A 21,393-nucleotide genomic window follows, 5' to 3' on the forward strand; every position below is an offset into this window, starting at 1 on the left:
GTTAAAAGTCGCACCTTGGAAAGGTGTAATCCGTTTCGGGAAACGCGGGAAGTTAAATTCGCAGTATATTGGTCCTTTCGAAATCTTGGAGCGTGTTGGAACCGTTGCTTATCGTTTAGATCTTCCGCCTCAACTGAGCTCCGTTCATCCTACTTTCCATGTATCAAATTTGAAGAAGTGTCTCGCCAAACTCGAACTCGTCATCCCTCTCGACGAGCTTACTATTGACGACAAACTTCATTTTGTGGAAGAACCGGTTGAAATTGTGGATCACTCCGTCAAAACGCTAAAACAGAGCCAAATTCCGATTGTCAAAGTCCGTTGGAATGCCAAAAGAGGACCCGAGTTTACTTGGAAAAGACAAGATCAAATGCAAAGGAAATACCCTCATTTATTCGTAGATTTGGAAACGCAAGATCCCGAAGAAGAAACAACGACCACTACGCCTACTTAAATTTCGGGACGAAATTTCTTTAAGGATTAGGTAATGTAACATCCCGTCTTTTTCCATTTACTTTTCGTCTATCTATTTTAAAGTCCGTTATATAATTATAAAATCTTCCGTTAATACGCGTTTAAAATATTTCGTTTAGGGAATTCACGCAACCGTTTTCAAAGTCGAGGGACTAATATTGTCATTTGGGCAAAAAGGGTGACTAGGTCAAAGGGACAACACCATCTCCTCCATTCATTCCATCCTTCACTTATCCAATACTTCCATCTTTTTCTCTCAACACCCAAATCAAAGAATCATCATCCATTTTCGATCTAGAAAGTGTTCATCAAAACAAATTACATATTCGGAATCCTTGCATCTTCCTCTTCGAATCCATACCAACTTCATCTCATTTGGGTAACTTTCTAAAAATACTAGATTCTTTGTTCTTGATGTTTTTAACTTATAAAAGTGTTAATTAGTGTCTATTGCTCAAGTCTAACATTAATGTATGATTTATATGCTTGTCATTTTGATGTAACTAGCTTAAACTTAAAATGGGTGTGTTTGATCTTGAGATTTAGTTACTTAAATGTTGTTAGATATTAAAAGTTCATGTATTAAATATGTTACTAGCATCACTAGTTTCAATTTGGTATGTAGGTTGACATGGAAAAGCTTCATAAACATAATTGTTAAATTTATGATTTTGAGTTAGGATTTGGTAGAAGTAAAATGAACTTTTGATGCATTGAATGCTTAGCAATGTTTTTTGTGAGTATTTAGTTGTATTGTATGCATAATTACCTACGAAACGGTGTATCACGTGTGTGCATTTAATTTCCGAATCATCAAAGTGCAATTATGAACTTGAAAGCATTTATGGTGAACATTTAATGAACTTTCAACTTGGATTTGATTATTGTAAATGATGATTTTGGTTGATGAAATGTGTTTAGTTGTATTCCTCATTAAATTACCTTTACAACGATGTATGGCATGCATTTTAAATGTTTTCGGTTCATGAGTTAGGTAAATTTGAAGTTTAGCTCGAGACTTAACAAATACTGCAAACAACACTTTTTTCAGGAATGCGCGTCGCGCATACCTTCGCGCGCCGCGCAAATGTGAAGTTTCAGATGCTTAACCCCTTAGACTATTTCTGACCTAGTTCCACGCCTAAATGCGTGCCGCGCATACTTGCGCGCACCGCGCATTCCCTCAGACCAAAATTTCTTTGTTGTTTTATTTTTCACAAACTTTTTTCCGCTTAACCGCAACTCCGATTAACATAAAATTTGGATAACCTGCTCATATATGATTTCTCATCATGGGAAAATTTTCGGATACCCGACCCGACCCCATTGACTTAGACTTTGACTTTGACCAAGTTTGACTTTTAGTCAAACCTAACCAAATACGTATGCAATCGTTCTAATTTACTTTTAATACTTGTATCTTGCATGAAATTTGACAACGTGATTCACATGCTATATAATTGAGTCGTAACGAGCCATAGGACTAATTGATTATCTTTGACCGATCGTGTTTACCGTTATTGATACAACCTATTTGTTTAGGTCAAGACTAGCATCCGTTCTTACACACGTTTACTTGTGAAGTGCTTTTATACTCTTGCACTCAAGGTGAGATCATAGTCCCACTTTTACTCCTTTAAACTTACATTTGGGATGAGAAAACATAAACGTTTCATTTTACAAAGTGAACACAAGTACGAAAACAAACATTCTACGTACGAGTTAGAAAAAAAATCCTCAATTCGATTATCATTAGTTACACTTGCCGGGTGTAAGCGAAAACTTATGTTGTATGGCCATATGGGTTTGACAAACCCTCATTCGGATGGTTCGCTACCGTTATTCGGATGAAATATATTTTTGAGAAACAGTGTAGGTTCTAACACTATGTGTATGGGGTTCGTGTAAAGTTCAGCCTTGATAATCGGGTGCTCGTGATAACAATTTTTAGAATGGTTTACTATTATTTCAACGTTATAAATCTTGTGGTTCATTTGTACTTACTCATTTACTTACTTAAACCTATGATTTCACCAACGTTTTCGTTGACAGATTTCTATGTTTTTCTCAGGTCCTTGAACAATAGGTGTTACATGCTTCCGCTCACTATTTTTGATACTTGCTTGGATGTCGAGTATACATGCATACATGGAGCATCTTTTGACTTACTTTTAAATTGTGTCGCATATGTTTCATTTGTACGTTAAACGTTGTAATGTAACTAGTCGTTGAACTACTTTTGTAAACTTGAAACATCTTTACATTTGAAATGAATGCGACACATTTTTTTTGGTCAAACGTCATTTTAAAGACTTATGACCACGTAACGGGACCTAAGTAGACGGCGCCGTCAATGACGATTTTGTCGGGTCGCTACATACCCCTCGAAGCTATCAAGGATGAAGCTAATCTGACGGATAAAAGGCATTCATATTGGAGAGGGCCATGTTGATGTAACCACCACAACTCCTGCTACAACTTGTACGAAGAGGAAAATTTCTGCTGTCTACGAGTAATAGGATGGAGAAACCTTTTTAAAATTAAATCTATACGTTTCAAAAATTCTTATAGTTCTATACGTCTTCATACTTCTCTTTTACTTTTAGCCAGACCTATCTGAATAAAAGTGTTTTTATTATTCATCGTTATTATTTATATTTACATTTACATTTACATACATTCTAAACTTCATTATTATTATTAATGTACACTCAAAATAATTTTGTCTTTTTAATTTTTTTATGTTTTCTTTAACACGCCTAATTGCATGTTATATAGTTAATTTGAGTAATAAAACAAAGCCATCCTGACTTGAATGGTGGCAGCGCTTGAAGTGGATTATAGAGACGTGAGTTTGTACCTTTTAATAAATCTTTTATTTTATTTTATTATTTTTCTAATTATACTAACAGTAGCCCATCTTATTTTTCGTTTTCTCTCTTTTCCTTATTTATTAGTTTTTTGAATTATAATTTTGCAATACCCCTTAACTTTATTATATTTGAGGTATAAAAATTTGGAAGAAAACCTCTCCATCATTTTAGTTAATAAAAATTTTTAACCTCTTATGTTTACTATAGATTGTTTTTGAAAAATCCATTTTTAATACTAACGCTAATGTTGTATTTCTAGAAAAAATTTAAATAACGATAACCAGTTAATAGTATACCAAGTACAAATACGTGTATTAAAATAATGTTAAAAATATTGTTGAACACGATTTTCCGCGACAATGCGTGGTGACCGTAACTCGTCACAACTGTTTTAAAACCAAACTGAACTGATGCAAAAGTGACAAGAATGGATGGAAAACATAGGTGATGGTGATAACTAGAATGATGTGGTATCCACCAATTATAATGGAGTATGATATTGATATTGTTCAAGTTATACACATTTTTAGTTGCAATTCGGTTTCTAACTTTATGGGTTCATGTTGTTTTGAAGAGCTTTCGATTAGTAGTTGACTAAATTGTTGATTTGGTAGATCAAGTGGTTAATGGAGCATTGTTGTGGACTTTTGACAAGATTTTCCGCTCAAAAGACGTTAAAATGAAGATTTTCAATGAATAATGAAAAAAAATTCCTTCAATGAAATTCTCGCGACCTCAATTATTGGAGTTAGGGTCGTGAAATCAAACTTATGGTTGCAATTATTGTATTATGGTCGTGAAGAGGAAATAGTGAAATTTGATCCAAATTATGGTGGCGAAATCAGAATACTTGGAAGCCTCGCGATCACGAGCTCTTTAGTTGCGGTCACGAAATCATATGTCGGCCAGCAGTAGTTTTATTTTCTGGGGTAGCTCCATAATGAATTTTTGAGGTTATTCACTATTGTGAGGTTTTGCAGTTAGCTTTCATTTGTTGCTACAACTAATCATTTAGTAGTACTTATTTTATTCTTTTAGTTAATATAATCGTTTTTGATTGTTTATCTCTGTGTTTGATTATCTTTTTTACAATTATAAGTAGCTAATTTAGTTTAATCTACTTAGACCATTGAACCCCGGTGTTGAATTGTTTATCTTTTGGTTATATTTTAATTAAATAAACTGCTTGGAATATGTTTAATTGATGAACGATTGTTATCTAGGTTTATCAACTAGTTTTATCACCGTAGTTGTTGATTAGTTAACGAGAACTAAATAATTGAATGATATTTGATAAATTATTGAACGTGAATAGTTTAGATAATTGTTGATTATATGCGGGACACCAGTATAGTTATATGATTAATGATTTGATTATTTATTTACTAAGGTAATTGTGAGGTTGTAAATGGACACCAAAATAACCTTAATCAGATTATATTCTTGAGTAAATTGAGGTTGATTAATTGTGTCAGCTAAAAGATCCACTATTGTTTGAGTTGTTACGTTTGATCCAGTTACATAAGTTATTGAGTTATTAATGACAGTTACTTTGCAATATATAATTTGTGTTTCAACACCTTGGGTGATCTAGACAATTGTGTGAATACATGCGGGATATTAGTGTAGGAACATAATTAATGATTGGTTTGCTTCTAACTCTTACAGTCGTATGGTTATAATCGGGACACCGGAGTAGCTTGGTTTCATGTGAGTAAAACTGGATTAAGTCATATTTTTATTTAAATTGGTGGTGAATTGACCGGTATCTAGGTTAGACAGAACCTAGGTTAAATACTTGTTAAGAAACGGTGAGAATCTGCAGATAATTGCAGTGTCACTACATTTACAATTGTTATAGTGGGTTTAACAAAACAAACCTAGCCATGGGAATTGACTCTAAGTGAATACTACTGTCTCCATTGAATTCTTGTTTTGTTTACATGCGTTTCTAGTTTAATACAAGATCAATCTTAAAACCCCCTTTTATTTAGAATAATTATAATTATTAATTTAAATTCTTAATTCAACTACTCTCAGTGGAACAAACCAAGACTTGCTATTAGCTTCTATTAAGCGGATATGATCATTTATTTGTATGTGTGATAGTTTTAAGTAATATTTTTTAGTTTGAATATGTATGATAGTTTTAAGTAATATTTTTTAGTTTGAATATAAAGGTTAGATTTCACGCATCAAATTTTTGGCAAATTTTTATTGGGCCTATTTTTTGTTTAGTAATTTAAATAAATGGTCTTGTTGCTCATTAGGAGTCATGGGCTTGTGTCCATTCATTTTTTTTTTTTGAAAGGCAAGTTTGCATCAGTGTCCATTCATTAGCAGTTATATTCCACGTTTCTTATTATTTAGAATTAGTCATAAGGTTAGGTGAAGTTCTCATGTTATTTTTGTTTATGTTTGATTCACGAGCATGACCGATGATCGTGTCATGTTTGTTAGCTATTTATATCTCGTTGATCGTGAATAATAATCTGTTGGAAAATGTTGCTTTTCTAATGCAAATTTTTCAAACTTTGGACCTAAATATGTATACATATATAAGATATTTATGAGTAATATTTTATATGACTACGTAGCTTTTGACAAGAGTATATTATGTGTCCAAAGTTATATAGTGGTGAATGAGATATCGTGTTACAAAGTGAGGAGTTTAATGCTTGATTAAAGGAACAAAAGTGGGTTGAGTTTGACCCATAACCCATCTTTTTTGACCCAGTTCCTTAAGAATCAAAATTCCATAAATCAAGGCACAATTAATGCTAATTAGTTGACATTTGAGATCAATATTTACGGTATTGATAATTGTCATTTAATGCATTAGGTGTAATAGTTATAATTTTGGTGTATAAATATACACAATATTCCTCACTTGTAAAAAAAAAAAAAAAAAAAACCTACAGCCAAGAGAAACACACACAATTATCTCAGAATTTCAGGCAATCATTCAATTCTGGGTGTACACAGCTTTGGCCGTTGTACCCTGCGAAATAGATGACGTGTAGACGGCGAATCTGTTTTAAGGGAACCGTGTCAAACACGGGGCTCGGCTCAACCTTTTGTTGTTCATGGTAATATCCTTTTGATTCGGATAAGGTATTAACATGTTACTTCATATTTATTTGTATGATGATTCGTTTAGTTGTTAATCTAAATTCGTTTCGGGTACTATATGTATAACAATCTTAAAACAGATTCTCATACAGTCTTAAAACAGATACGATACAAACTGAGTAATTTTCATACGATTTACCTTATGCTTGTGTCCTTCTTCCTGATCTTCAATACACGTTTCGTATGAACCAGTTTTGTATCGAGATGGATATTGATTATCATTCTGCAAATAACAAGATATCTTCTCTGTGATTTTGTTTGTATCAGTTTACATATTGTTTACTAGTTAGCTGGGTTTTATATTGCTCATGTTTGTCTCTATTTAGATTAAATAGATATTAAATATTGAAACCTCCTTTTTATGGCCGACAAATTTTGATATGAACATGAGTTTTAATTTTTAATTTAAAGTACCTTTTGGATGTGCATGTTAGGTGTCAAAACTTTGTGGTTTCATCTCATCATGATATCATATTTAATTAATATATTTAGAAAATAAATTCGACTATTTAAATCTATTTTGTTAGATAATCATGTGATCTGTTTGACTTGATGATTTTACTGGTCAAAAGATTTTATGATAGTAATCAAAATATTTTGTGATTATAAAATTGTTATTTTTTGTAGAGTTTGTATCTACATTTGAGAATGGTAATAACTTTTGTCTTTGGCGAAATAAATTATTGGTATAGAGTTCGTCTCTATATAAGCGAATGTTTTTGGAAAATGTCACATAACGTTATTCCATTTAACAAATTACATGTTAAACGAGGAGTATTTGAGGAAACGTTTGTATGTGCCAAGTATGGAAAAACACATATGTGTTTCGTTAGAATGGTTAAAACGTAATATTGGAAACAAAACATATATATTTTGTTGTATTGGTTTTTAACATACATTTAATGTTCAATGTTCTTTAGGATAATCCTTTATTAAGGATATAATGATGTGTGGAGTATGTTTCTACACAAAATATTTCTTTACATATGGTAAGATTACTGACTTTTGTTAAAATTATTTTGAATGATGGATTATGTAAAGTAAATGTCTATACGATTCTAGTGAAAGAGGAAAATATGTAATAAATATTTTCATTATTTTAAAACGGTTTTGTTTTATTTGGAAACCATATCGTAATTCTTTGTAGAATGCATTTGTACGATGTGCGAAATAAATTACAGTAACTTTATTTGTATATATGGTAAATATTTCTGCACAAATAAATTTTTGGGTGTAAAGTTTGTGTATACCCATATGATTGAGATTAGAGAAATTTTAAGTAATTTGGATATGGAAAATGTTTGTAGGGTGAATTTGTTTCTACGTATAAAATGATTTTAAATTTAATCTTACGACAAATCCATCGGTTGTAGAGTTTCTTTCAACAAAGATGGAAAATAAGTTTGGTTTTTGACTAAACAATGATTTGATGTAGAGTTTGTTTCTACAAATATGACTGACTTTTGGAAAGCGAAAATAGTTTATTAGCGTGTTCTAATAAACTTTAAATGTGTAGAGTAACTTTCTACACATTGTGTTTATTTTCTTATGGAAAACATTATATTAAAATATGTTTACAAGTTGGCATATGAGTTTAAGGACTTTACTATTGGAATAATTTGTTACATAAGGTTTTGTACTTTTTTTGGTTTTGGAATATGTATTCAAATTATAAAGTTTAGTACCTTTGTAATTTTGGAATATAATTGTATTCAAAATATAAGGTTTTGTACCTACTTTAAAAAATAGTTAACAAGAAATATATCAACCAACTACTTAATGGTGATATAGTTTGTTAACTATTTAACGGAATAACTATATAACTTATTGTTGATAGTTTAGACCGTGGATGCCGGAATCTCCAACTTGAGAGGTCGTTGTGAAAACTATGTGAAATAGTTTATATATATTATGAGTGAGAAATGACATGTTGGGTCATTTCATGTTGCGGATGCAATTGGTATATCTTGTGAAAGTGTTAAGGACATTTTGCGATCTTTGAGGTTTCTCTTTATAGATTGTCATAAAAGTAATTTTGTATCCGTTAAAATTTTAATTGAGTATCAAACTTGAAATGAGTTAGTCTTTTGATTTATAGATCAGATAATACTTGTTAACATATAAATATAAACCTAGTACGTTTCATAAAAGAGATTTAAACAATGAAATTGTGTTCCCTTCTATATAATTGTATTTTAACGGAGTAAAAAGAATGATTTGAAATGTATTGTTTTTTAAATTATGTCATGACAATAATTGAAAGAGAGAAGTTAGTTATGTCATTATATGACTTGGACCATTTTTTAATACATTTAGCAGGATGTTATTCAAATGTGTGATTCCAAGACGCACGTTAATGTGAATGACATGGCTTGAGGATATGTCATAATATGAGAAAATTTATGTATGAATTAAAAATACGACACTATAATGTAGAGCCTAACGAGATTAATATCTCAGTGGTAGAAATTTATACCTTGAGGCTGTATTCTCGAGATTTATTTGGGATGGAAAGGAGATGAGATTGATGGATTAAAAAAATAACAACAATTCTCGAGTTTTAAATTTCAGTGGAAATGAGAGGAGAGGAGATGATTAGGAAGGATAGTACCTTTAGATTTTGTCACCAAAACTCTCCGCCCATATTTGGGCGGATTGGGAAGGATAGTAAAACACTCTCATCCCCTTTCTTCTCCACTTTTTCCGCTAAAAGAAAAACTCAAGAATACAACCTGAGGGTCCGATTAAGTATCGGAATACATTATAAGCGACTTGGCATTAAGGTGTCAATATTATAATAAATAATTATATGTACCATTTATGGGTGAACATCATAAGATTATGATGTTGAAATTAATTCGGTTTATCTTGTGATGATAAATTGAATTATATGATAAGGACTCTGAAGAAGTCTAAGAGAAATTCTCTTGATGGAGAATTAAAGGAACTTCCTTCATATTTGGAATATCATTATTCATATGATTGAAGTGAGTCTGAATGATTGATAAGAGACATTATTTATAAGACACTCAGGATGATGTCTTTGTCTCAAGTGGATTTTGTCATGATACAAGGGACATGTTTTGAGATTCCTTGTTTGAAATGCTATGGAGAATTAGAATGATGCATCTTCTATTCTCATGATTTGGTCTTGAAGTCTATAGCATGCTAGACTTAGACTTGTTAATGATGATCACCTGCAGAGATCAATTAACAACGAATATCCCATTGTGTGAAATTTATGTTAAGACAAAATCAGTGTTTCATTCAGTATAAGGATTTGGTATATTGTAAAACCAATTAGTAACAACAATGATGTGGATTATTTCCATTATATATGGAATTCAATTAGAGGTTTGCAATTGAGTGCGGAAACTTTGTTAAGTTTTCAAATTTTGACGTCTCTAGGCCAAGCCTAGAATATGACTAAGAATTGCTCAGAATGTGTTAAAATCTGGAACACATAAGATGTAAATCTCATGTGGGGGAATCTATCGCATCATTTATTACAATCATATTTGAATTATATGATTATTGTGGAAATTTACATCAAATTGCAAGACATGTGGGGGAAGCTTTGAAAGGATAAGTAGTAACCTTGTTAGTTGTGTTAAATGTACACAAAATGTGGGGGTGTCTTGCATTTTGATATTAATTCATGATTCATGATAAAATGGTTCATTGGATAGAAAGTGATAAGAATTTAGCTGATGCTATGATTCTATTTAAACTAATGATTAGTAATTAAGATTGACATAGTCAATATCATTACAGTAGAACAACTAATCTCTGTGTAGGTTATCTTAGTTAACTTTTTGAAGTTAAAAGATAACATTTTGGATCCGACAACCATGAGAGTTGAGAAGAGATTATGTTGTGAAATGAGACTAAAGCCCTTGAAATGATAGTTTATATGAAGGAAACCTAACCCAGTTGACCAGAGATCCCAAGATCTGGGTTCAATAGGACAACCTAATTATATAAACTGAGGTCACTGTGAAGGAGTTGTTAAACTTCTTAAATCATATAAGGGAGTTATTAAGCTTCCTAGTCCATTCCTATAACCAATTTTGACAGTGATGTAAGGTTAAGCATTAGGCTTTTAATGATTTCTAAAGATACTCATAAGGTGGTGGTAGATCCTTATGAAATCACCTATGTGAGAGAGAAGTGGGGTCGCTTCGAAAGGAATTATTAGGTACAATTCCTAGAGCTCTCGCAGAACCAGGCTAGTGTTCAGGACCATAATGAACACGACTATGAGGAGTTGAAATTGTCAGGGAGAGTCATGTGTGAAATGTATTGTCATCTACACAAGCGGCAGATCAGTTCAAGGACATCGCGTCTACTGAGAGCCAGGAGACTAAGTATGTTTCATAAGGGAAGGTTCAAAGGTTAACACCTACCTATCCTGTGCATGACTCAACTGTTGAAAATGCAGTATATATTTGTGTGTTACAGATCGATATCTATTCATGTGGGGGATTGTTGGAAAATGTTGCTTTTCTAATGCAAATTTTTCAAACTTTGGACCTAAATATGTATACATATATAAGATATTTATGAGTAATATTTTATATGACTACGTAGCTTTTGACAAGGGTATACTATGTGTCGAAAGTTATATAGTGGTGAATGAGATATCGTGTTACAAAGTGAGGAGTTTAATGCTTGATTAAAGGAACAAAAGTGGGTCGAGTTTGACCCATAACCCATCTTTTTTGACCCAGTTCCTTAAGAATCAAAATCCCATAAATCAAGGCACAATTAATGCTAATTAGTTGACATTTGAGATCAATATTTACGGTATTGATAATTGTCATTTAATGCATTAGGTGTAATAGTTATAATTTTGGTGTATAAATATACACAATATTCCTCAGTTGTAAAAAAAAAAAAAAAAAAAAACTACAACCAAGAGAAACACACACAATTATCTCTGCATTTTCAGGCAATCATTCAATTCCGGCTGTACACAGCTTTGGCCGTTGTACCCTGCGAAATAGACGACGTGTAGACGGCGAATCTGTTTTAAGGGAACCGTGTCAAACAAGGGCCTCGGCTCAAACTTTTGTTGTTCATGGTAATATCCTTTTGATTCGGATCAGGTATTAACATGTTACTTCATATTTATTTGTATGATGATTCGTTTAGTTATTAATCTAAATTCGTTTCGGGTACTATACGTATAACATAATCATCGAGTGTACGTATTTGCTGAAATTATATATTTTTTATTGAGAATACTACAAGTGGTATTTGGAGCAAACTTTGTTGGCGATCCAAAAAGAAAAGTGACAAGAAAATGGTAGAGGTGAATAACTTGTACAAATGGCTTGCCTACCTAAGTTTGATGGAAACTATGATTACTGGTTTCGGTTGGCGGAGAATCTACTTCGATCAAAGAAACTATGGAGAGTGATCGAAGAAGGGTACATAGAGCCATGAGAAAGAGCGATTTTAACAGAGAACGTGCAGAGTTGAATTCCTTGAAGTTGCAGGGTTTTAAGGTTCTTAATTATGTATTCTAATCAACTGATAAGCATATCCTCAAGACAATTACCCAAAAAGCTACAACAAAGCATATTTGAGATGCCATTAAGATGAAGTGTCAAGGAAAATCTACGGTCAAACGAGCACAACTACAACGTTTTTGGAGAGATTTCGAAACCCTGGAGATGAATTAAGGTGAAACGATTACTGGATGGATTATGGGGACAACCAACAATATGCGAAATTGTGGGGAGAATTTGCGAGATGTGAAGAATCAAAGGACCTGTAGTGTGTTCCATCGAAGAATCAAAGGACCTGTAAAGAAGATTCTTAAAATTATCGTTGACGGATAATTTTAAACCGGTACTGTAATCCATCGAAGAATCAAAGGACCCGGATCAATTGTCTATCGATGAACTAGAAAGTTCACTGCTTGTTCATGAAAAAAAAAATTGCTCAAATGACCATCATATGAGCAATCTTTGAAGATTGAACAAATTGGCAACACAAATGGTGGTCTAGTAAGAGGTAGAAATATGTATGCTAGAGGAAGGGGACGAGGGCGTGGTCATTTCCACTTTGACAAATCGACAGTCGAGTGTTATACATTTTTTTACAAATTAGGACATTTTCAATATTAATGTCCCACTAGAGAACGCGTGGTAAATTACACGGAGTACGGAGAAAATAAGGAATTATTATTGATGGCTACTGTTAATATTAAAAGAAAGACACCTAAAAGAATGTGGTTTCTTTATTCAGCTTGTTCAAATCACATGAATGGGGCAGAAGATTGGTTTATACGACCTAATAAGCGCTTTAGTCACACGGTCAGACTTGGAAATGATTTGCGCCTGGATGTTCAAGGCCTTGGAGATGTTCATTTAACTGTGGATGAGTAGCTCAAATTATTACAAAAGTCTACTATCTCCCTCAGCTTACCTCAAATCTTATAAGCGTTGGAAAACTTCACGATAAGTAGGTGAAATTTGTTGTTAATGATGGAATATGCAGAGTTTTTCATCATTCAACGAGGTATGATCTTTACCATTATGATGACAAAAAATTGAATGTATCCTGTGTATGTAGAGATACCAAAGTCAAAGTCAGCAGAACTGTGATTGCAAGTCATTGATGATAAAGATAGTCAACTCTAGCATAGAAGTTTTGATCATGTAACTCATAAGGCGTTGAGAACGTTGCAGTATAGAAAGATGGTAACATTCCTAACAGATATATAAGGGATTGGGACCCGACGGGTATGGGAGCGGGTTTGGGATAAGATATTTTAATCGGGTTCGGGTCTGGGATTATATAAACCCGGCCCAAACCCGGCCCGATGCCATCCTTAGGATGAAGATGGAAACATTCAAATAATGGAAGAATAAAACTCTCCAATACAGAATGAGAATCCTACCGATGTCACAAGTCAACCAGAAATAATCCAACCTAAAACAACTTCACAAAATGACACATTCACAAATGGTGCAGTTTCTAACACTACAAATGAAGATGACTCTGTTGGTACGAATATGGAACCATTATCTGAACATATAACCCAAGGTGAATCATCTACTCGATCATGTAGGGAACCTAGTTGGATGAAGGACTACACAACAAGTCAAGAACTGCCAGAAAAAAATATATTTGAAGATGAAGTTGGATATATTATGTACAGTTCACTAGAAGATCATACAACTTATGAAGATGCAAGCAAACAAACTAAATGTGTAACAACAATGGAAAAGGAGATTGAGGCTTTTAAATGTATGAGACATGGGAATTGGTTGATCCATCGATAAGCATGGAGGTGGACAAGTACAAGAGTTATACTCCCTCCGTCCCAAAATAAATATCTACTTTACTATTTATATTTGTCCCAAAATAATTGTCCACTTCTAAAAATACCCAATAAATGTCATTAAACTCTTAAAATTACCCTTATTTATTACTCTCAATCATTCATATTAGAAATAAATTCAGTCAAACTTACCTTAACTATATGGACAAAATGGACATTTATCATCAATATCTTAAATTCATCAAAAATAACTCTCAGGCACTCTTTTTGAGACGGAGAGAGTATTAATTATATACTACTAATTAAATAAATGCAGGTTTGGGTGAGTGGTTGAGAGCTCACATTGTAACTAAGACCATTTGTATTGGTTAATGCGTTTTTTGTTCGTATCACTTGCCTTTTTGCACTTTTTCGATGAGTAGGACGTGTTTCTTTATTGAGTGGAGTAGTGGTGGTGTTTCTTTTTGGTGTTAGTTAGGAGTATTGTGATGATGTGTTAAAATATAATTGGGTTAAGTATTAAAAGAGGATAAAAATAATATTTTTAAAATAATGAAAAAAGAAAAGAAACAAGAACGGATGTTTCTTTATCCGTCTATTTTCAACAAACGCCCAACAAATGCCCAAAAGTGCCGCCTCACTACTTGAAAAATTGGTGTTTCTTTGTGATGACTAGGCAAGAAACAGGCGTTTCTTGCGATTGATACAAGTGGTCTAACAGGTCATAGTTTTAAATCTTGGTAGCGCTTGACTCTTTTTTTTTTTTTTTTACTTTCTAGCCATGAACCCCTGATTTTCTTGAACCTTTCGGAATGACCCATTAGTGTTTTTATTTCCAATTCAATCCTACCCCTTTTGATTTTAAAATTTTTCACTTTTTTATTTTTTTCTTAACCCTTCTTACAATATTTTTATTGACTTTTTATTCTTTCTTATCAACATTTTTAAAAACATTTCTCACTTTTTCACAATTTTTTTATAATAGTTTCTTTTTTTTCTTTTTTTTTTAATTCTTTTGACCCTCTTTTTATTTATAAGATATAAAAGTGTTCACTCGTTCATTTCTCAAAACAAAATTTGCTAAATTATTCTAAGGAGAAATTTTCAAATTACATTGTGCTACTTAGAAATCCGCTATGAGAATGCAACTAATGTTAATTTACAAAATCCGCTATGAGAATGGAAGTAACGTTAACTTATAAAATTGACCCTAATTTTCTTGAATCTTTCAGAATGACCCTTTAAGGTTTTTATTTTAATTCAATCCTCCCATTCTCCTTACCCCTTTTGATAAAGACAAGAGTGCCCGCCCCCTTCTTTCTCAAGTAGGATACTTGTAGCGACCCGACAAAATCGTCATTGACGGCGCCGTCTACTTAGGTCCCGTTACGTGGTCATAAGTCTTTAAAATAACGTTTGACCAAAAATATGTCGGATTCATTTCAAATGTAAAGATTGTTTCAAGTTTACAAGAATAGTTCAACCACAAGTTATGTTACAATGTTATAAGTACAAATGAAACATATGCGACACAGTTTAAAATAAAGTCAAAAGACGCTCCATGTATGCATATATACTCGACATCCAATGCAAGTATCAAAATAATGAGCGGAAGCATGTATCACATATCGTTCAAAGACCTGAGAAAAACATAGAAATCTGTCAACGAAAACGTTGGTGAAATCATAGGTTTAAGTAAGTAAGTGAGTAAGTAAAATGAACCACAAGATTTATAACATTTCAATAATAGTAAACCATTCCAAAAAAAATTGTTATCAGGAGCACCCAATTATCAAGGCTTAACTTTCCTTCCATAGAACCCATCACAATAGTGTTAGAACATACATTGTTTCTCGAAAATATATTTCATCCGAAGTAACGGTAGCGAACCGTCCGAATGAGGGTTTGTCAAACCCATATGGCCATACAACATAAGTTCTCGCTTACACCCGGCAAGTGTAACTAATGATAATCGAATTGAGGATTTTGTTCTAACTCGTATGTAGAATGTTTGTTTTCATACTTGTGTTCACTTTGTAAAATGAAACGTTTATGTTTTCTCATCCCAAATGTAAGTTTAAAAGAGTAAAAGTGGGACTATGATCTCACCTTGAGTGCAAGAGTATAAAAGTACTTCACAAGTAAACGTGTGCAAGAACGACTGCTAGTCTCGACCTAAACAAGTAGGTTGTATCAATAACGGTAACCACGGTTGGTCAAAGATGTTCAATTAGTCATATGGCTCATTACGACTCGATTATATAGCATGTGAACCAAATTGTCAAGTTTCATGCAAGATACAAGTATAAGAGCAAGTTAGAACGATTACATAAGTATTTGGCTAAGTTTGATTGAAAGTCAACTTTGGTCGGGTCAAAGTCAACAAAAAAAAGTCAACACGTTCGGGTCGGGTCTCAAACTATTTTTCTGAGCTTTTTAATCATATATAAGCATGTTAGAACAAGTTACATGGTAATCGGAGGTGCGTAGTATAGTTAGAATTTTTCATAAAATGACCAAGTCCAACAACACCTGGTAGTTCATCTGGACGGCGTCCAGATTGGCTGGACAGCGTCCAAAGGGTGGGACGGCGTCCAAACACCTGGCCAGTTACAGTCTGCTGAAAATTCACAAGTCTCGAACCAAAACTCAAATAATCACAATTTATGATCCGCAAACAATCAAAATAGGTATCTTATATCATCGGAAAGGCATTTTGACAAGGAATACAACTAACCACATATCATCAATCAAGTTCATCATTTATAACAACAAAAACCTCGTCGAATAATCGTTAAATGTTCATAATCAACGTTTCAAGTTCACAAAATGCATTTCATGATTCGGGAAATCAATTTACACATACGATATGCCATTTTGAAGGTAATGAAACATACATTGCAACTAAACACTTACTAACAACATTTCATAGTATTCAAGGCATCAAAAGTTCATTTTAAGTCTATCAAACCCTAACCAAAATTCACAAACTCGTAATCATGTTTTTGAAGTTTTCTTAATCAACCTACACATCAAAATGAAGCTAGTGATACTAGTAACACAATTAAAACATGAACTTTTAACATCTAACAACATATAATCATCCAAAACTCAAGATTAAACACACACATTTCAAGTTCATGCTAGTTACATCAAAACTTCAAGATCGAGCATACAAATCCTATATTCATGTTAGACTCGAGTCATAGACACTAATTAACACACTTTTAAGTTTAAAAGATCAAGAACAAGAAATTTAGTGTTTTTAGAAAGTTACCCAAATGTGATGAAGTTGGTATGGAATCGAAGAGGAAGTTGCAAGGATTTCAAATTTGCAATTTGTTTTGAAGAACACTTGCTAGATCGGATTTGGATGATGAATTTGTGTTTGAGGGTTTGAGAGAATGTTAGGACCCCGAAGTTGTATAGTGTTATTGTGAAATAAGCTTAATTGATGGTTCCTTAGAAGAGGGCTATATAAGGAACCTAAGTAGTCCTAATTAGATAGCCATTGCATTGTAACCGAGTTCTAGAAGCTGTGGAATGTAAATCTTGTTAATTCTCTATAATACCAAATCTCCTTCACACTTACCGAATCTCATTCTATCTTATCATTTCTCTCAATCTCAACATGATCTGACCTATCATTTGGTATCAGAGCTTCCAGGGAGTGATATTATATCACTAGATCGATCCAGAGATTGAAGATTATAGAATCTGAACACTCTCGGTATTTTGAATCAGACTCGGTATAATCGAATCTGATAATCTGACGTTCAGATTCCTGTGATAAGTTCAACGAAGGTGTATTAGGTTGATTAGGAAGAGTTTTAATCATCATTATAGCTTTTTAACATCAATTATGGAGAATCAAGTTGATTTTTAGAGTTCATGGCTAAAACTCTCGGTATTCATCAATTACAGCTTGATTTTGTAGTTAAGTAAAGATTTGAGGTTTCAGTTGTGATCGTGAGGTGTTTAATCACATTTCTGACGGTTTAATTTCATTAATTCTTCAAGTTTTGAAGATTTGATACACATTCGGTATCGTAACTGCCATATCGAATCTGCTTCAAAGCGATTAATTCTCATTCAGTGTTGCAGATTGTGGTATGTTTGTGATTCTATCACATTCGGTTTGGTCATACGTAGCTAATTAGTGTGATTTGAGAAAGGATTCGTTTGAATTCTAAGTTTTCATACTTAGACTCGGTATTGTCAACTGCTACAGTTGACATTCGGTATCCTATACATTCGGTATCTTTGATATTTTGTGTGATACTAACTTGTTTCATTGTGCAGCAAGGCTACAGAATCTAATTCAAAGGAATTGAATTGTGTTTGAATTCAAATTGATACAGAATCTGACTACAGAGTCAGATACCGAATCAGGATCTCGGTATCACTTAATTCATTGGTTTTAAGTGTTCTCAGGTTACAAAGAATATTTACCGAATCTGGGTGTGTTACTTGTATTTTTGATCAGTTTCTGATACAGAATCTGGTTTACCGAATCTGCTACAGTACAGAATCTGTACCGAATCTGCTACAGTACCGAATCTGACATTTGTGTTAGATTGTTGTGATTTTTCATCTTAGATTTGAGTAATACCGAATCTTTACCGAATCTACCTCATTTTCAAGATGTCTACTCAAGATACTTTGATCATTGGATCAGATTCCCAACCTCCAGTGTTGTTTGATGGCAAGTACACTCAGTGGCTTCACCGTATCACTCAGTACATAGACTACAAGAGTGAGAAAGTAAAGTACATATGGGCTTCTCTGAGAGATGGTCCAGTTGTAGTAGATTATCATCCGGATACTGGTATGCCAATTCCAGTCTATGAACTTTCTGGTGATAAACGTGAGAGAGCTCAGGGTGACATAGAGGCAAAGAACATTGTTATGCAAGCTATCCCGTATGAGTTGTTTGAAAATGTTGATAGCAACACAACAGCAAAAGATATATGGGATGAGATCAAACGACAGCAAGAAGGTTATGACATGTCAGATGTTACTAAACTGAATAAGGCTCTGGGATTTTATGAAGATTTCAAGCAGGAACCTGATGAACCACTCAAGGATACCTACCGTCATTTCAATGGTATTCTCAATGAGTTGAAAAGGTGCAAAATCATAAAAGTAAATGCTGAAGTCAACATGAAATTTCTCAAAAAGCTCAATGTTGATTGGCTTCCTTATGGAACCATTGTTCGATCAACCAAAGAGATTGACAAGTTGACTATTCATGAGCTTGTTGGAGTTCTTATGCATTACCAACCTGAAGTGTCTAAACTTTAAGAAGGAAGGAAAGAGTCATCTCCAAGTGATCCTCTTGCTCTCATTGCCAAAAAGAAGAGCAAATCATTTACGACTTCCAAAAGCTTGTCCAAGAAAGTGCTTGTTGAAGATTCAACTGATTCTGAAGAGTTGAATCTGTCTAATGTTGATGATTCTCACCTTGAATTAGTCAAGATGGCAGCCATGTTTACAAAAGCCTTGAACAAATACAAATTCAAAGGCAAATCAAGCAATCAATGCAAGAATTCATCATCTTCTTCGTACTACAAGAAAGCTGATCAATCAAAACAACAACAACGTGCTGATGATTCCAAGAAGGATGATTCAATCTGTTTCAATTGTGGCAAAGCTGGTCATTACTCTCGTGAGTGCAAGATGCCTAAGAAGAAGGATGCAGCTTACTACAAGAAGAAAATGTTGTTGGCTAAGATTGTAGAAACTGGGGGAGAGCTGAAACCGGTTGATGATACTTGGTTTAACTGGACTGACGATTCATATTCAGAGGTTGAACATGCAAATGTTTGCAAGGTGACTAAGCTCATCAAAGCTACGGAAGCAATGGAGAATTCTGACTCAGCATCTGATGATGATGAGGTACAATCATCTGAAATTCCACCTGATTTTATCAAAGTGCAAAATAACATGATGAAGAATTTGGTCTCAATGTCAAAAGAAGTCAAAGGTTTAAAATTTGAAAACAAGGTTTTAAAAGATAAAATCAAACTTTTTGAGACCAAACCATCTTCATCTAAATTACAATCGGAACTGCAAAGATTGACTGCCCAACTCAGCTCCACGGAAACTGAGTTGGAAGATCTTAAAAAATCAGTTCATCCGATTAAGGTCGAAAGGACAGATTATCGTCTAAAATCGGAACGACTTGTAGAAAAAGTTCAATTTCTAGAAAAAGATCTTTCTGATTTGAAAACTCAACATGAACCCACACTTTCAAAGCTAAACAAGAAAATTATTCAATTGGAAAACACCATCATTGAAAAGGACTCTGAAATCTCTTCGTTGTCAAAAGAGACTTTTCAAATGAAAGCACAACTTGCTCGATATGAGGAAAAACTCTATCGAATAGATCAATCCAAAGCTATCATAAATATGGAACTTTCAATACAAATGATTTTCATGAATAGACCAAAAACAATTCATGGTGACTGATGAGGGTGAAACGTAACCTTTATTTTGAACGGATTTGAGTTGTTTTGTTACACGAATTGATTTATTGTATTATTGGTATTTTATTGAATTCAGGTTGATTTCACACATATATAGGCAACTAGTCATATCCGTGTAGTTTAGTTTGTCGGTAAATCCGATTCGTTCCACAGGGAGATGGAGTGTTTAATGGTTTTTTCAATAGTCTTTGATGTCAAACTTAATTAAAGGGGATTTTGGATTAGGAATTTATAATATAACAGTAATAGAAAATAACCTAACTAATTTCATAAATAAAATTACAAGATTACAATAATTAACTTAAAAAGGAACTAAATGAGATTATACTAATTAGGATGCGAATATTTTATTACTAAAGGGTAATTAGTAAAATAGTAACTTTTAATAAAACTATATGTTTAGAATTTTGTTTTGAGCAATTATAATATAAACTTATTTAAATTAACTAAATGACATTTTTAATAAAACTAATACAAATTAAAATGAATTAAAATGATTAACTAATTGTAAACTAATTTCTAATGATAAAGTATTATAATTAACACTAATTATTAGGATTTAACATGTATTAAAGTATTTTATAATAACTAATACAAATTAAATAATAATAACCTAAATATAATAGTAAAAAGGCTAAAACCCTAATTTTAAACTAATTAAATAATTAAAACCCTAATTTTAACCCTACTGGTACTGTAGCCGGGTTTAAGGCTTACGCGTTTCGCGTATACATACGCGATTCGCGTATGTGTAATACGATGTGACAAAACTAACTGATACAGATTCGAGTATTTTTATGTTTTTTTTTTTTATATTTTATACTAATAATTCGTAAATAATGATAATAATAAGTTTACAAGAAATAATAATGGGATAAATGGGAGTGTTTACTTAAATGTGTCACCCCTAGGTCCATGGATTGTTTTGAGTTTTAAGCCTTATTAAAATTTTTTAGTAATAAACTTTATATTTTTCTTTCGAATAAATATAAGGTTACGACTAACTAAATAAAATCTAATTTTCATCGGATTCTTTTTTTTTAGATAGCTACTATTCCCTAAGTATTTAAATTGAGACCTAGCCTAGTTTTAAGCTTAATTTATGTAAATAAAAACAACTTTCGTTATTTAA

This window comes from Rutidosis leptorrhynchoides, chromosome 1, assembly GCF_046630445.1.
Source record: "Rutidosis leptorrhynchoides isolate AG116_Rl617_1_P2 chromosome 1, CSIRO_AGI_Rlap_v1, whole genome shotgun sequence".
Lineage (NCBI taxonomy): Eukaryota > Viridiplantae > Streptophyta > Magnoliopsida > Asterales > Asteraceae > Rutidosis > Rutidosis leptorrhynchoides.